This window comes from Diospyros lotus, chromosome 12 (genome assembly GCF_014633365.1).
Source record: "Diospyros lotus cultivar Yz01 chromosome 12, ASM1463336v1, whole genome shotgun sequence".
Taxonomy (NCBI): Eukaryota; Viridiplantae; Streptophyta; class Magnoliopsida; order Ericales; family Ebenaceae; genus Diospyros; species Diospyros lotus.
In genome coordinates, this window is record NC_068349.1 from 31,869,875 (window position 1) to 31,882,456 (window position 12,582).

The 12,582-nt window shown below is 35.7% G+C and overlaps 2 pseudogenes; both read left to right on the forward strand.

The window, feature by feature from the left end:
- The first annotated feature begins 917 nt into the window (after nt 1-917).
- On the forward strand, nt 918-3,371 carry LOC127787613 (probable zinc transporter 10; annotated as a pseudogene).
- Nucleotides 1,712-5,390, forward strand: LOC127813854 (SURP and G-patch domain-containing protein 1-like protein; annotated as a pseudogene).
- Nucleotides 5,391-12,582: the final 7,192 nt, after the last annotated feature.

Consider the following 12,582-nt stretch of genomic DNA (forward strand, 5'->3'; position numbering starts at 1 on the left):
CTTTTCATTTTAAAATTTTAAAAAATAATAATATTATGAAACACGATGCTTGGTATTAATTTTAAATAAAAATAAGCATTGAATATTAAATATATAAAAAATTAAAAATTGACATCAAAACTAAAGATGCGGTCAAGAATGGTATGGTACAATTTTTTTGCTAATTTAAATATGCGTTAAAAATAATTTTAAAAATAGGTCTAAAATAGTTAAATTGTCTCTTAACTTTAATTGCAAGAGATCTTTGTTATGTATAATAATTAAGAGAGCTTTCCATATTTTCGTCAAATGAGAAGGGCTCTTAGTGTAATTAAGCCAATTGATGAATCCACTCGTGGGGCAAATAAGTAATTCTGGCACACACAGCCACCCAGCTACCGAAACCAATTTTATAGTCTTTACAAAATGAGTTCAATTTACTCATAGAGAGTATAAATTAAGTGGTCGGATGAGTAATGTGTAGGTGTTAATTTAGTGGGTTACAAGTTCAATTCTTGTTTTGCGCAAAGATCAAATGTCCAACTTACGATTTACTTCTCTTAACGTAATTGAGAACATAAGTATCAAAAATTAGGCAAAAATAATGATTCCAAACGAATGCAATTTTGTTCACCCTTTTAATGGGAGTGAACGCAACCTTGTTAGTTAATATATTTTTATTTAAAATTATTTTCTTTAATGACTCGCCCAATTCCTTCACTCTCGTTATCTTTCTCTTTCTCCATCGAGCCTTTTTCACTTTTGGCGTGTGTCTCCTCTTGCCATCGTCCGTCCTTACTAGCAATGGCGTCGGTCCTCCAACATCCCCTTCCAAGAGCACCATCTTTCTCTCTCTCTCTCTCTCTTGGAATTTTCCAACCTCATATTCTCTCTCAAATTTGTGTTTCTCACACCTATCCCTTGATTATTGCTTTAAAACCCTGCTTCGTTACAAAGTTGTAACCATGATAATTAAGAGCTCAATAGTAGATTACAAGCATAAGATTGTTGGTGCCTCTAAACCAAAGCAAACAATAATCGGCCATATTGTTCTGTAAATTTTGTTCCGGCCAGTTAATTGATTAATCAAAACGTACTTGTATAATTGGCGGGTACCGGAACTGGGAATCGTGGTTCATTCAGTGGTGATAGGGCTGTCCTTGGGAGCTTCTAACAACACTTGCACCATTAAGCCACTGGTAGCCGCCCTCTGTTTCCACCAAATTAATGTTCGAAGGAATGGGTCGTAATTAACTTAACTAACAGGTAATCAGTGTTCTTCCTAATCTTATTAATTGCACTACAATTAATTAATTCATTGATCGATCTCTGTACAAATTTAATTAACGAATATATATATATATATATATATATAAGTTGTTGAAGAAGGCAGTAATGGCGTTCTTCTCGGTAACGACTCCTTTTGGCTTAGCGCTTGGAATACCATTGGCAATGGCAGACACGTACAGAGAGAACAGCCCAAGCGAATTGATCACCGTGGGGCTGCTGAATTCGTTGTCGACGGGGCTTCTGATCTACATGGCCTTGGTGGGTCTTCTCGCCGCCGACTTTATGGGTCCCAAGTTGCAGGGCAACATCAGGCTTCAGATCAAATCCTATGTCGTCGTCTTCTTAGGCGCCGACGGGATGTCTCTCATGGCCAAATGGGCTTTGATTTTGCATATGAACCATCATCCCCGAGAGAGCTATGTCAAGTTTCAAAATAACATACTAAACATGATTCCAGTATTGATATATCTCTATCCGCACAAGAGTTCATTTATCAGTCTAGAAATACAGAAGTATAACCAAATTGAATGGATCATTGGTGAAAGTTCAAGCGTTGTCAAAAGAAAGAGATTAGGTACTCTATCTAGTCTATATATATATAGGCACACACACATCCACCTAAACCGGAGATCAAATGGATGAAAGATATATAGAAACAAAAATTCAGCTCTCCCAGTCAAAATAAGCTGGATCAAAGATATATTTCATTGCAAAACAAGAAAGAAATGCCTAGCTAGACAGGAAAAAAAAAAAACAAACATGAGATGCCGCTGCTGGAGGGGACAAACTTGAGAGACAGACACAAACTTGAGAGAGAATCTGAGGCCGGAAAGTTCCAGGAGGGAGAGAGAGAGAGAGAGAGACGCCGCTGCTGGAGGGGACGTCGGAGGACCGACGCCGCTGCTGTTGAGGACCGACGACAGCAGGAAGAGACGCACGCCGGAGGTGGAGGAGACGCGGTGGAGAGAGAGAGAGGGAGGGAGAGATAACGAGGCTGAAGGAATTGGGCGGGCCGTTAAAGGAAAGGATTTCAAAGGGAAATATATTAATTTTTTAACCCTAAATAACGAGGGTTACGTTCTTCATCCCCCCGTTAAAGGGGGTGAACAAAATTGCACTCCCTTGCGAGTTGCGATTTCCCCTATCTGTTCGTACTGTCGGCTATGGACCGAAAATCCCCGAAGAAGATCAGCGATCTAATGTGAACTCTCTGATATCCCAACGGCAATCAGGTAAAACGACGACTTGTCTGGGATGAATGTATCGTAGTGTTCCTGATTTTATCGTTCTTAGAGCTCAGATTTAGGGTTGCCGAATTAAATGTCTGGCAGATAGGAATACATTTTTGGTTTAGGTGATTTTGGTGTTATTTTTGAACATGCGTACTGTATGTAGGGTTTTCTGTATATATGGTTGTGATTATATTTTTTGCTCAATTTGATGGGGATAGCTACTGGGGATGTCTTTGTAGTTTTTTTATGGGATTCGTACTTTCCAGAAATTAAAAAAGTTAGTGTTAACTACAATGGGTAGTTGGCATTCAGGTTTCTCTTTTTCTCTGGGTGGGGATGTCTAACGTTATATTTTATTTAGTGTTTCTTTTAGAAAAAAAAAAAAACAATTGGTCCGTGTTGATGGCAGGATTTTTACAGAGTGATTAGAGTTTTCCTTTGTTGGGGGATCTGAGTCGGGTATAGTTGGCTTGGTGTTATTTCTGCATTTAGGTTTTGTGCTTCTGACTTGATTTTGCCTGGTGAATCAATTGGAAATGATACAGATAAGGTTGTATCAGGTATCGACTGTACAAGAATTTTTCAGATATGTATGGACCTAGGATTTTGTGGAGGAAGAAATGAAAGGAAAAGAAACTGAAGGGATTGAAGCTAGACTTTTGGCTTTTTGGTTGGGTTACTAAATGATATATGTTTGTCAAAAACTTACTTTGTTGGTTAGTTATCCCTAACAATTGTATAAACAATTACTTTTCCCTTTCATTAAAACAATTACTTCCTTGGAACCAATGGCTTGTATTATTTTGGTTTCCCCAATTCTGTGATGAATCAGGCAGAACCCAGTACAGTTTCATGGAAAATATATGTTGAACCTTAAGAACAATCAATGGTAGAAATTTGCATAAATTGACCGTATCAGTATTAGTTGTCATTCTTACTTGTGTTATTTAGAATTGTAGTATATGCTCCCATCTGTTTTCTATACTGCATTGCACGAATGCTTCTTGTTCTTATTTTCATGACTCGAGGTTGTTATCAGCTTTTCTTCTTAGTTTTTGAAAATACATTAAGTTACATTCATTCAAAACTACAATTATGAGTTGTTAGACTTGTCCTGCAACTTCATCGTCTAAATAGCTTGTAAGCATTCTTGTCTAGCAGTGGCTATTCTTGTAAACAGCTAGAGAAATACTGGTGTTTTACCAATGGAGAAAGGAAAAGCTTCTAGCCTATTTGTTAATGATGGCTCCTTCATGGAGAGGTTCAAACAGCTCCAACAAGAAAAGGGTGCTGCAGTAGACAAGTCTACCAGCCCCCTCTGTATCAGGGACTTCAAATCCTAAGCCTATCATTAGTAAAACCAACTTCGAGTTTAAGGCTAATGTTTCTCAGAAAACCACCCCAGTTTCCACAAGTGGCAAGCTTGCGTTCAGCTTGAAACAGAAAGCAAAGCTTGTGGCGCCCTCCATTAAGCTAAGTGAAAATGAGGATGAAGAAGAAAATGATGCCAGTAATGCTTCAGGTAGTGGTATTGCAAAACGGCAGAAGTTGAATCAGCTGGATGACTTGGAGCAGTCTTCGAAACAAGTTGATGTTGGTGATTACTTCTTATATAAGTATCTATTTATCTGGTTGAATTGGGATTGAAGTCTTCCAGTTCTTTCAATTTTCTGTGGGGTTCAAGCAAAGAGTAAGAGGTTCAACCCATGGATACTACTTAGATAATTAAATACATCTCTTTTCGCATCCTGTCATTGTACACTTGTTTGCTTATTAAGTTGTGCACATGCAAGCAGAAACTTTCTTGTGCACACTGTCGGATCTAAATGGTTGATAGCCAATTTTTTGATATATTTTGTGTGTATGATGATGGACATGCAATTTTTTGCTATTTACAAGTTATATCACTTGTCTTATATAGTTGTCTTGATTTAAGAGTGGCGTAACTCACAATCACATGTCCTACAGTTTTAATTAATCAGATGTTCTTTTCCCTGTGGGATAACCGTATGTTTCACCCCTTTCCTTTGTTTTGTTTTTCTACATGGTAAACGCTTATGATGGATGAAGTTGCCTAGCCTTCTTGTGGTTAGCATTATTCAACCTACTGTCATGTTTTCATAAACTGATTACTGGTTCAATCTACTAGAAATTTATGTTATATAGAAAGTTTTTATGGATTTTCTATGTACGTATTTTTTTGTTTGTGGACACACACACACACACACAGAGAGTTTGATACCTGTAACATAGGTTTTTATTTTTTTATTGTTTTTCTTAGTTATGAATGACCTTTGGACCAAGTCCTGATTGGCATTGCCTCCTTGATACCGTACCATCGGTGCCTGTGACTGTTTCCCTGTTAATTTACCACCTTTATTTTATGCACCTTGTGCTATTAAGTCCACTTATTTTTAGATATCATCCTGGGTGCTGGTTCTCTACTCTTCAATTGGTGGCTGAAGAGGACAAAAGATTCTTGAATTGTTCTTGTCTCATGAATGCAGCCTATAACTTAAGTCCCTATCAACTTTGGTGGAAAGAGATGTTCAATGAAAGATTTGGAAATGTGGACGCCTGCTAGAAGAGTATTTGCATTCCCTTGTCATGCTCTTGGTATTAATCCGTTCTTTAAGTGACATGCAGCACCATCTCCTCCAAGCGACCCCACTGTCAAGAAAGTCGCAGATAAATTGACAAGTTTTGTGGCTAAACATGGAAGGCAATTTGAGCATATTACAAGGCAACAAAATACTGGAGATGGAGACAATGAATCTATACTTTATGGGATCTCACAAATTGAGGAAACATGTATCCATGTTTCATGATTTTTATTTTTCTATCTTTTGGTGTGTGTATATGAGATGTTGTATGTAGATTAGATTGTGCGTGGAGATATCATTGTATTCCATATTATTTTGGTTTGTTATAAAATCTTTTGTATAATATATATATTTAGTTTGTGTATATTTATATTTAGATAACAATAAACAGCGGCGAATAATGGAGGTAGACGACTGAGTCGTCGGCGGCGAAGAGAGCGAGAAGGAGAAGGAGATGGAGGTGTCGGCGACGTGAGAGAAGCGATGGTGAGAATAGAAGACCCAGAGAGAGAGAGAGAGAATGAAGCATTAACCATTGAACACTGACCACCGGCCACCGACGTAGGCGAGCTCGTCGGCGACCAATTTCCTTCGTCTTCGAGCTCGTCGGCAATTCCTTTGTCTTCGAGCTCGTTGGCGACATAGGTGGTGACGATTGGAGGTGGAGTAGATGCACGCTGACACCCGACACCAATGCTGGTGGAGGTTCGACAACGATAGGAACCATCACCAAACGATCGGAGGTGGAGAAGACACGGTAGAGAGAGTGAGAGAGATGGAAACGTAGTGGAGAGAGACACCAAGTTGCGCCGATGGTGGGTGCGACTAGGTGGAGGCGAGGTGGTTGCTCCCGATGGAGGGAGGGGCGAGACAGTTGTTCGTTACTGGCCGGGGAGAGGGGCGATGGTGGTCTGAGCGACAGTGTAGGGGGGAGGGCGATGACGGTCTGTGACCGGTGGTAGGGGTGAGGCGGGGTGGTGCTCGTAGCGGTGGGGGGGCGACGATGGACGGTGCTTGCGGTGGTGGGGGGTGACGGTGGTGCTCAAGGTGAGGGGGGGGCGACGGCAAACGGTGCTCGTGACAATGGTGGGTTTGAGAGAGAGAGTGTGGGAGAGATAGTAAGAGAGAGAGTGAAATAATTTAGTTTTTTGGGTTTAATTTATAGCAATATAATAGTGTCAAAATATCGCGATAAATTGAACTTATCAACCAAGTTGTTCGTGCAGCATTGTCCTATCCTGGAACATATTTTGCTGTCGAAAAATGTTATTGATACATTTTTGTATACACCTTGAGCTACATAAAAGTGTGTCAATGACAAAAAAGTCTCTCATGAGACGCATAGAGACGCGTGAGGCGCATATGAGGCGAGGGATATTTTGATCGTAATACCCCCTTATATAATCCAAAATATACAAAAGTGATGTACATCTAGCATGATTCTTTGCTGCCTCAATTCTCATAATTATCTGCAATGAGTTTGTCCAACTGTACGTGTAGCCTTCCTTCTGTACAGGCCCTTATAATCAAACTCTCCCTTTAATCTTCAGCACATTCTCCACCTTCATAGTCCACACGCATCAGAGTAACTTTTACTATATTATAATTGGCCGTATCAGCAAAGATACTCCCTCCACTAAACCATTCACCAATTAATGTATAATAAACTGCAGACGACTAACCACGGCAACTAGAGGAGTCCTAGCAATGAAGACTACTTGCTAGCCGATCGACACTCTCAAAGTCATTTTATAAGAAAATTTACCCATAGATTTACACTCTCAACTAGAGGTAAGGAATGGGCATTGATTAGATCAGTCTCGGTGTTTATTTTAATCTTAATTGTAACTATGGTTGCATATGCTTGTTAACTTGTTTGTAATTGTAATTGCATGGCTATATATATATGGATTTACAAAATCATGTTCGTAATCATTGGATTAATTGTATTCATGGTTTTTATTTGTGACTATTTTAACAAATTCTTTTCTCAATTGTTTGGAGGAAATAAATCCCTTGGTTAGGCCATTAATTAAATCATGTTCGAGCATGATCAGTCAAGACTAAACTCAGTCAAGATTAAGGAAAAAGCTCAACACATGATAATATCTTCCCAATCGTATAATAAAATTATAGATTCATAATTTTAAATATGATCGTGAGGATCATCTTTTCCCCAATAAGTAATAAGCTGAGGCATATATCTTGAATTTAAGATGAAAGGGTTTCTCCATAAGCACAAGAGTACAAAGGATCTTCCTCCTGTGTTGGTTTTCTTCAATGGGTACCAATTTCTTTTGTTCCAATAATTGCTTCGTCATCATTTTCATGTGCTTCGTGACACTAAAAATAGACTAATTATCACCTTCTTGTTCCTTCCTAGGCTACGATCTTAGTGAGATTCTAGTTTCTCCTACTATCATACTTTCCATAACTTCTGGGTATTTTTCCTTGTATGTATGAGTCACCCAAACTTTTTTTTCAAATCATGGCAACGCTTGGTCTCTTTTCGTTAGCCAAGAAGGGTCTCTTGCACCCCCTTATTTCAAAAAAGTCTATGGGAGAAGTGGGCTTGGTCTCTCTTATTAGCCAAGAAAGGTCTCTTGCACCCCTTTTATCTCAAAAAGTTGATAGGAGAAATAGGTGTTCTAAGAGAGACTGGTTCGTAAGGTTTCTTGAGGGTTCTAAGGTAGTGGTTCATTATGTCTATTTTTTGCATAGTTTTGTAAAGTGGACGAAAGTGGAGCTCAAGTCATGACATTCTGTAAGAAGATTGTCATTTCCCAAAGAACCCCAATGCTTACTTCATGTTGTCATCACAATGTTTCGTACTTGCTTAAAGGGATAGTTTGAGGGGCTATCTTAAAGGCTCTGAAAGCTCTCGCCAGTAGAGTTTCACGCTGCCTCTGAGGAATATAACAATAAAATTTATGTCGAGAGATTTATCTTTAAGTTTTTAGGTTTCTATAAGAAAAAAACCATTCGAGGGCATAAGGAATTATTGCATAAACATTCTGATACTTAAGTTACTTAAGTCAAATTCTTAAAAATTGTAAAAGAAATTACAAAGCGCTTGAGTGAGTAAAATGAATTGCTTGGGATTACAGATCATTCTCTTTTTATAGTTGAAATTGTTACGAAGCGATAACAATTCATAATATCTCAATATTAGTATTATTTTCATTCATTACATAATTTTTAAATAAGATTTATGAGATAATTATTTACAAGTCTTTCATAAAAATATATCGCACGAGAGTCTCTTTTGAGTAGCTTAGCTAATTTGTCCTTAATCCATATGCACACACATCACTAGTAATTGAAATGAAAATCTTAAATAAAAGAGTAATAAAAAAGACTTGCCCTTCAAAATCATAGCTTTAACAAAAATTCAGAATAATCAACTAAAGCATTTAAAAATAAATAACTAAGTCAAAGTAATCCTAACAAATTTAACCATAGTTTATAACTATTCATCTATTTGCATTCAAAAGAAAAGAAAATAATACAACCATAATCATTTTAAATCGCCTTGAAAAAAAATTATAAAGACCACTACCCAACTACTCAAATACAAAAATAAATTCCAAATTACACTTAAACTTGATAAAGGAAGAGTTAATGGTTCCCCATCAACATTTAAGAGGTGATTTTGTATTAAAAGTTAAAGAATATTTAAGTAATTTGAAAGAAAAAGCAGTTAGATGGGTAACGACCTAAAAAGTAGGAATATAAATAAGGCTAGAGGGCCAAGAGGGATCCAACATCTTTTACATTAGGTATATATTCTTTTCTCTCTAATTCTCAATTGCTTATATAGTCCTATTGAAATTTACTTTATTGTCACAATTTGCCTTACCTTATTATCTCATATTACTTCTAACAATTAAAAGATTATATGTAGGAGAGACTAATCTAAATATTAATGAAGTAACTTAAAAGTTTAATTTCAAACTTTATATATATAGTGCGATGTTGTTTGTCACACACCTCTTGACTAGTAACCTACTACTAGGGGTGTTCGTGGTGCGGTTTGACTGGTCTGAATCATTTTCAGCACGCCAAATCGCTAGTGCGGTTTTTTAACTAAACCAAACCGTGGTCTGGTTTAGGTTTGGCCAAACTGCACCAAACCAGACCGCATTTGTTTGGTGCGGTTTACCGCGATTTGAAATGTTACTTAAAATCACTAAAAAAGATATTTAAAAATAGTAAATAAAGACACAAATATTGGTAAATAAAGACAATTAAATGTAAATAAATAGGAGCAAAAAATAAAGATAAAATAGTGTAAAAAATAAATAGGATGGGGCTGCCAATTATTAGATTTTTATAATAATAATTTTTTTATAATTTTTTTATTTTCTTGGGCGGTTCGATTTAAAACCGAATCACCAACTGTCCAAACCGCAAACCGCGCGATTTGGATAGAATTCAAACCGTTTTCAACCACAAAAAAAAAAAAAATCGATCAGTTCGATTTGGTTCAGTTTGGTTTGGCCGATTTTCACGGTGCACCGATTTTTTTGAACAACCTTACCTACTACCCATCTTGAGTGATGGGAAAACATTATTATAGCAATTGTTTTAATAATAATAATAATAGTTTATGTAAGTAAGATTTTAGTGGGTCCAAGCATTTAGCACACTTTGCTTCTGTTCTGGATATTGATTATTGACCTTTCTCTTCGTTTTCCTTAAGAAAATGTGGGCATATTCTTCTCTGCATCCTCCCTATTCCAAGCTTTCTATTTTGCCATTGTATTGTAGCAACACTCTCTCTTATCTCAAGAATTCTAAGTACAAGATGCCCCCTAATCAGCTCCATGTCCATTCATAAATCCTCCAAAGACATCAACATATCCCTTTGAAAATGAAGTCTCAATAGCGAGTGAACACAACATATATATATATATATGTACATACATTTTCAAATAAAATAATGGTTCATGGATACTCAAAGTAATAATTAAGGGTGTGAATGTAAATTGACCATCTGTAATCTCTGTTTGGATTTGATTCATTTACATTTTATGATGTTGATAGTGAATTTGTTTATAAGTCAAAGTATCAAACTCTATAAAGATTATTCGAGCTATGTTTATCAACGTGACATGGTACTTGAGTTTGATTTATTCAACTTAAATGAGTTGAGGATGTTAATGAGGTTGTTTACAAATAAGAAATGGATTTATTAATGAGCTTATTTGTGAATGATAAATAAACTTATTTATAAGAAAATAATAATTATAAATAATAAATTAATTTATTTATAGATAGATAAATATTTTGAACGAGTTTTTGTTAGGGAACGAATCAAGCGATAAAGAATATTTGGAACAAATTCACATATTCACAAGACCGAATTTATGTGGTTCGATAAAAAAACACCTATTTCCACGGCCATACTAGGTATTTTTTCATTATTTGAGAATGTTAACATTGTATAAATTATACCCACACAATTATATTACGAAAATTAGGATAAAAATAAAATTCCTAATTCGGGTCTATTTAGGTTTAGGATATATGATCTGCCATCGAGCCCCCACAAGGGGCATTGTTCCCTTGACCCCTGCTTGCTAACTCGGTAGCAAGATTTTATGTCAACTCTAGATAAGTGTCATAAATCAAATCATATTTTACATCTCCAATAATTTTAATTAAACTATTAATGAACTTATTTATAAACAATAAATAAAATTGTTCACCAAATTAATCAATTTGACCAAATTCATGTTCCAAACTTTGTTTAAATTTGTTTAATGGATTAATAAATAAATATGATGGAACTCGTTTACAAGTTGTTTAGGGTTGGTTTGAGGTGATTGTCAATTTTTAGTTTTTGTTTTTAATTTTGTTTATTTTTATTAAAAATAAAAATTAAGTATATTATATGATAACGTTATCGGGTTTTTTTTTTATAAAAAAAGAAGAAGCTAAACATATTGTTTAGTGTAAAAAGATATCGGTTTGAAGGTGAATAATAAGTAATAATTGAATGTTAGTTTTTTTTTTTTTTTTTTTTTTGTAGTATAGAAATCGTGGAGTTCTCAATACACAGTAGGCTTTAGCCTTAACCATCATACTCTCCCTATAAACCATGATCCACCCGCTCCAACTAATGGGTAGGACAAGTAAGTTCAGGTCGAAACTTGGGCCCTAACCTCTCGGATAGACACAAATAATATACTGTTCACACGAATCTAGACTTAAACCCATAACCTTCCAGCACCCAAGCTTCCGAACATGTATAGAGGATCGTCTGTGTTATCCCAAGAGATTAATTGAATGTTAGTTTATGGGTGAAGAGTAGAAATGTCAAACGAGTCGAGTTGCATATAACTCTTTTGTCCTAATCATTAGAAATAATAATTGTGAGATTGACAATTTTAATTTTGATAGAAACTATTTTAAAAGTTAAAACACAATGAGTTTAAAATCATTTTGCAATCATTATATGGCTAAAAAGTTAAATTGATTCAGATAAAAATTATTTTAAAATTACAAAATATTTCATAAGAGTTTAAAAATAATAAAATAAAATGAGTTTACAATCAAGGCACACGGGTTGTTGGATTAGCTTTTGACCTATTAAGTTATAAGTTGGTCCAAGTCAAGCTAAGTCATCATGGTTGATATCTCTAGCAAAGAGCAAATCAATGACACTAGTTAAGTATCAATGTGAGTGAAACATTAAATGAAATTGAAAAGTGCTAAAAACTCAAAACAAAAATGAAAATGCTATCAAATGTGTTAATCCCAAAATCAATACAACTAGCCAAAAACGAAACCAAGAATCAAACCGAGAAATCGAACCGGAAATAATCCAATCACACCAATAACACAACACAAAATAGAACACACAATATACGTGTTTAGATTCGTAAATGGATCCTAATCACGACAGAAGTTTTTGCCCTTAGTCAATCCACTATGTTAAAGAAAGTACAACGCGATTATATCGAATCAACAAAGAACATAATCTTTACAATATTGCATTAAGAAAATAGAATACAAACCGAGTACAAACTGCATCAAACCGTGCAAACACAGTACTCAACACTGCCTCTTGACATTACCTCCCATGACGAAACCATTTGAACCGGAGATAGAGCAATACATAGAAAGTTCTTACCGATCGGAGGATTCAAAAATTGTGTCACCTCTCTCTTAGCCGATTAAGGTTTCTTGATTGTGAAAGTGAAAAGTGACGATTAAGATTTGATAACAACCCTATATATCGAGACCAATGAATATAAGCCACATGATCATCGTTTAAAAGAAATCAACGGTTGATATAAGACACAGTCAAATAACACAATAATGTAAATGAAATTAAGGCCAAATGACATACACATGAAATGGAAATCAAATGCAAACATTTATCATGTAATTTTGAATCACTTATCACAACAAATTCCACCTTGATTCAAGAATGGAATGATAATGGATTTGACTTGAGACCCCTGCAACTC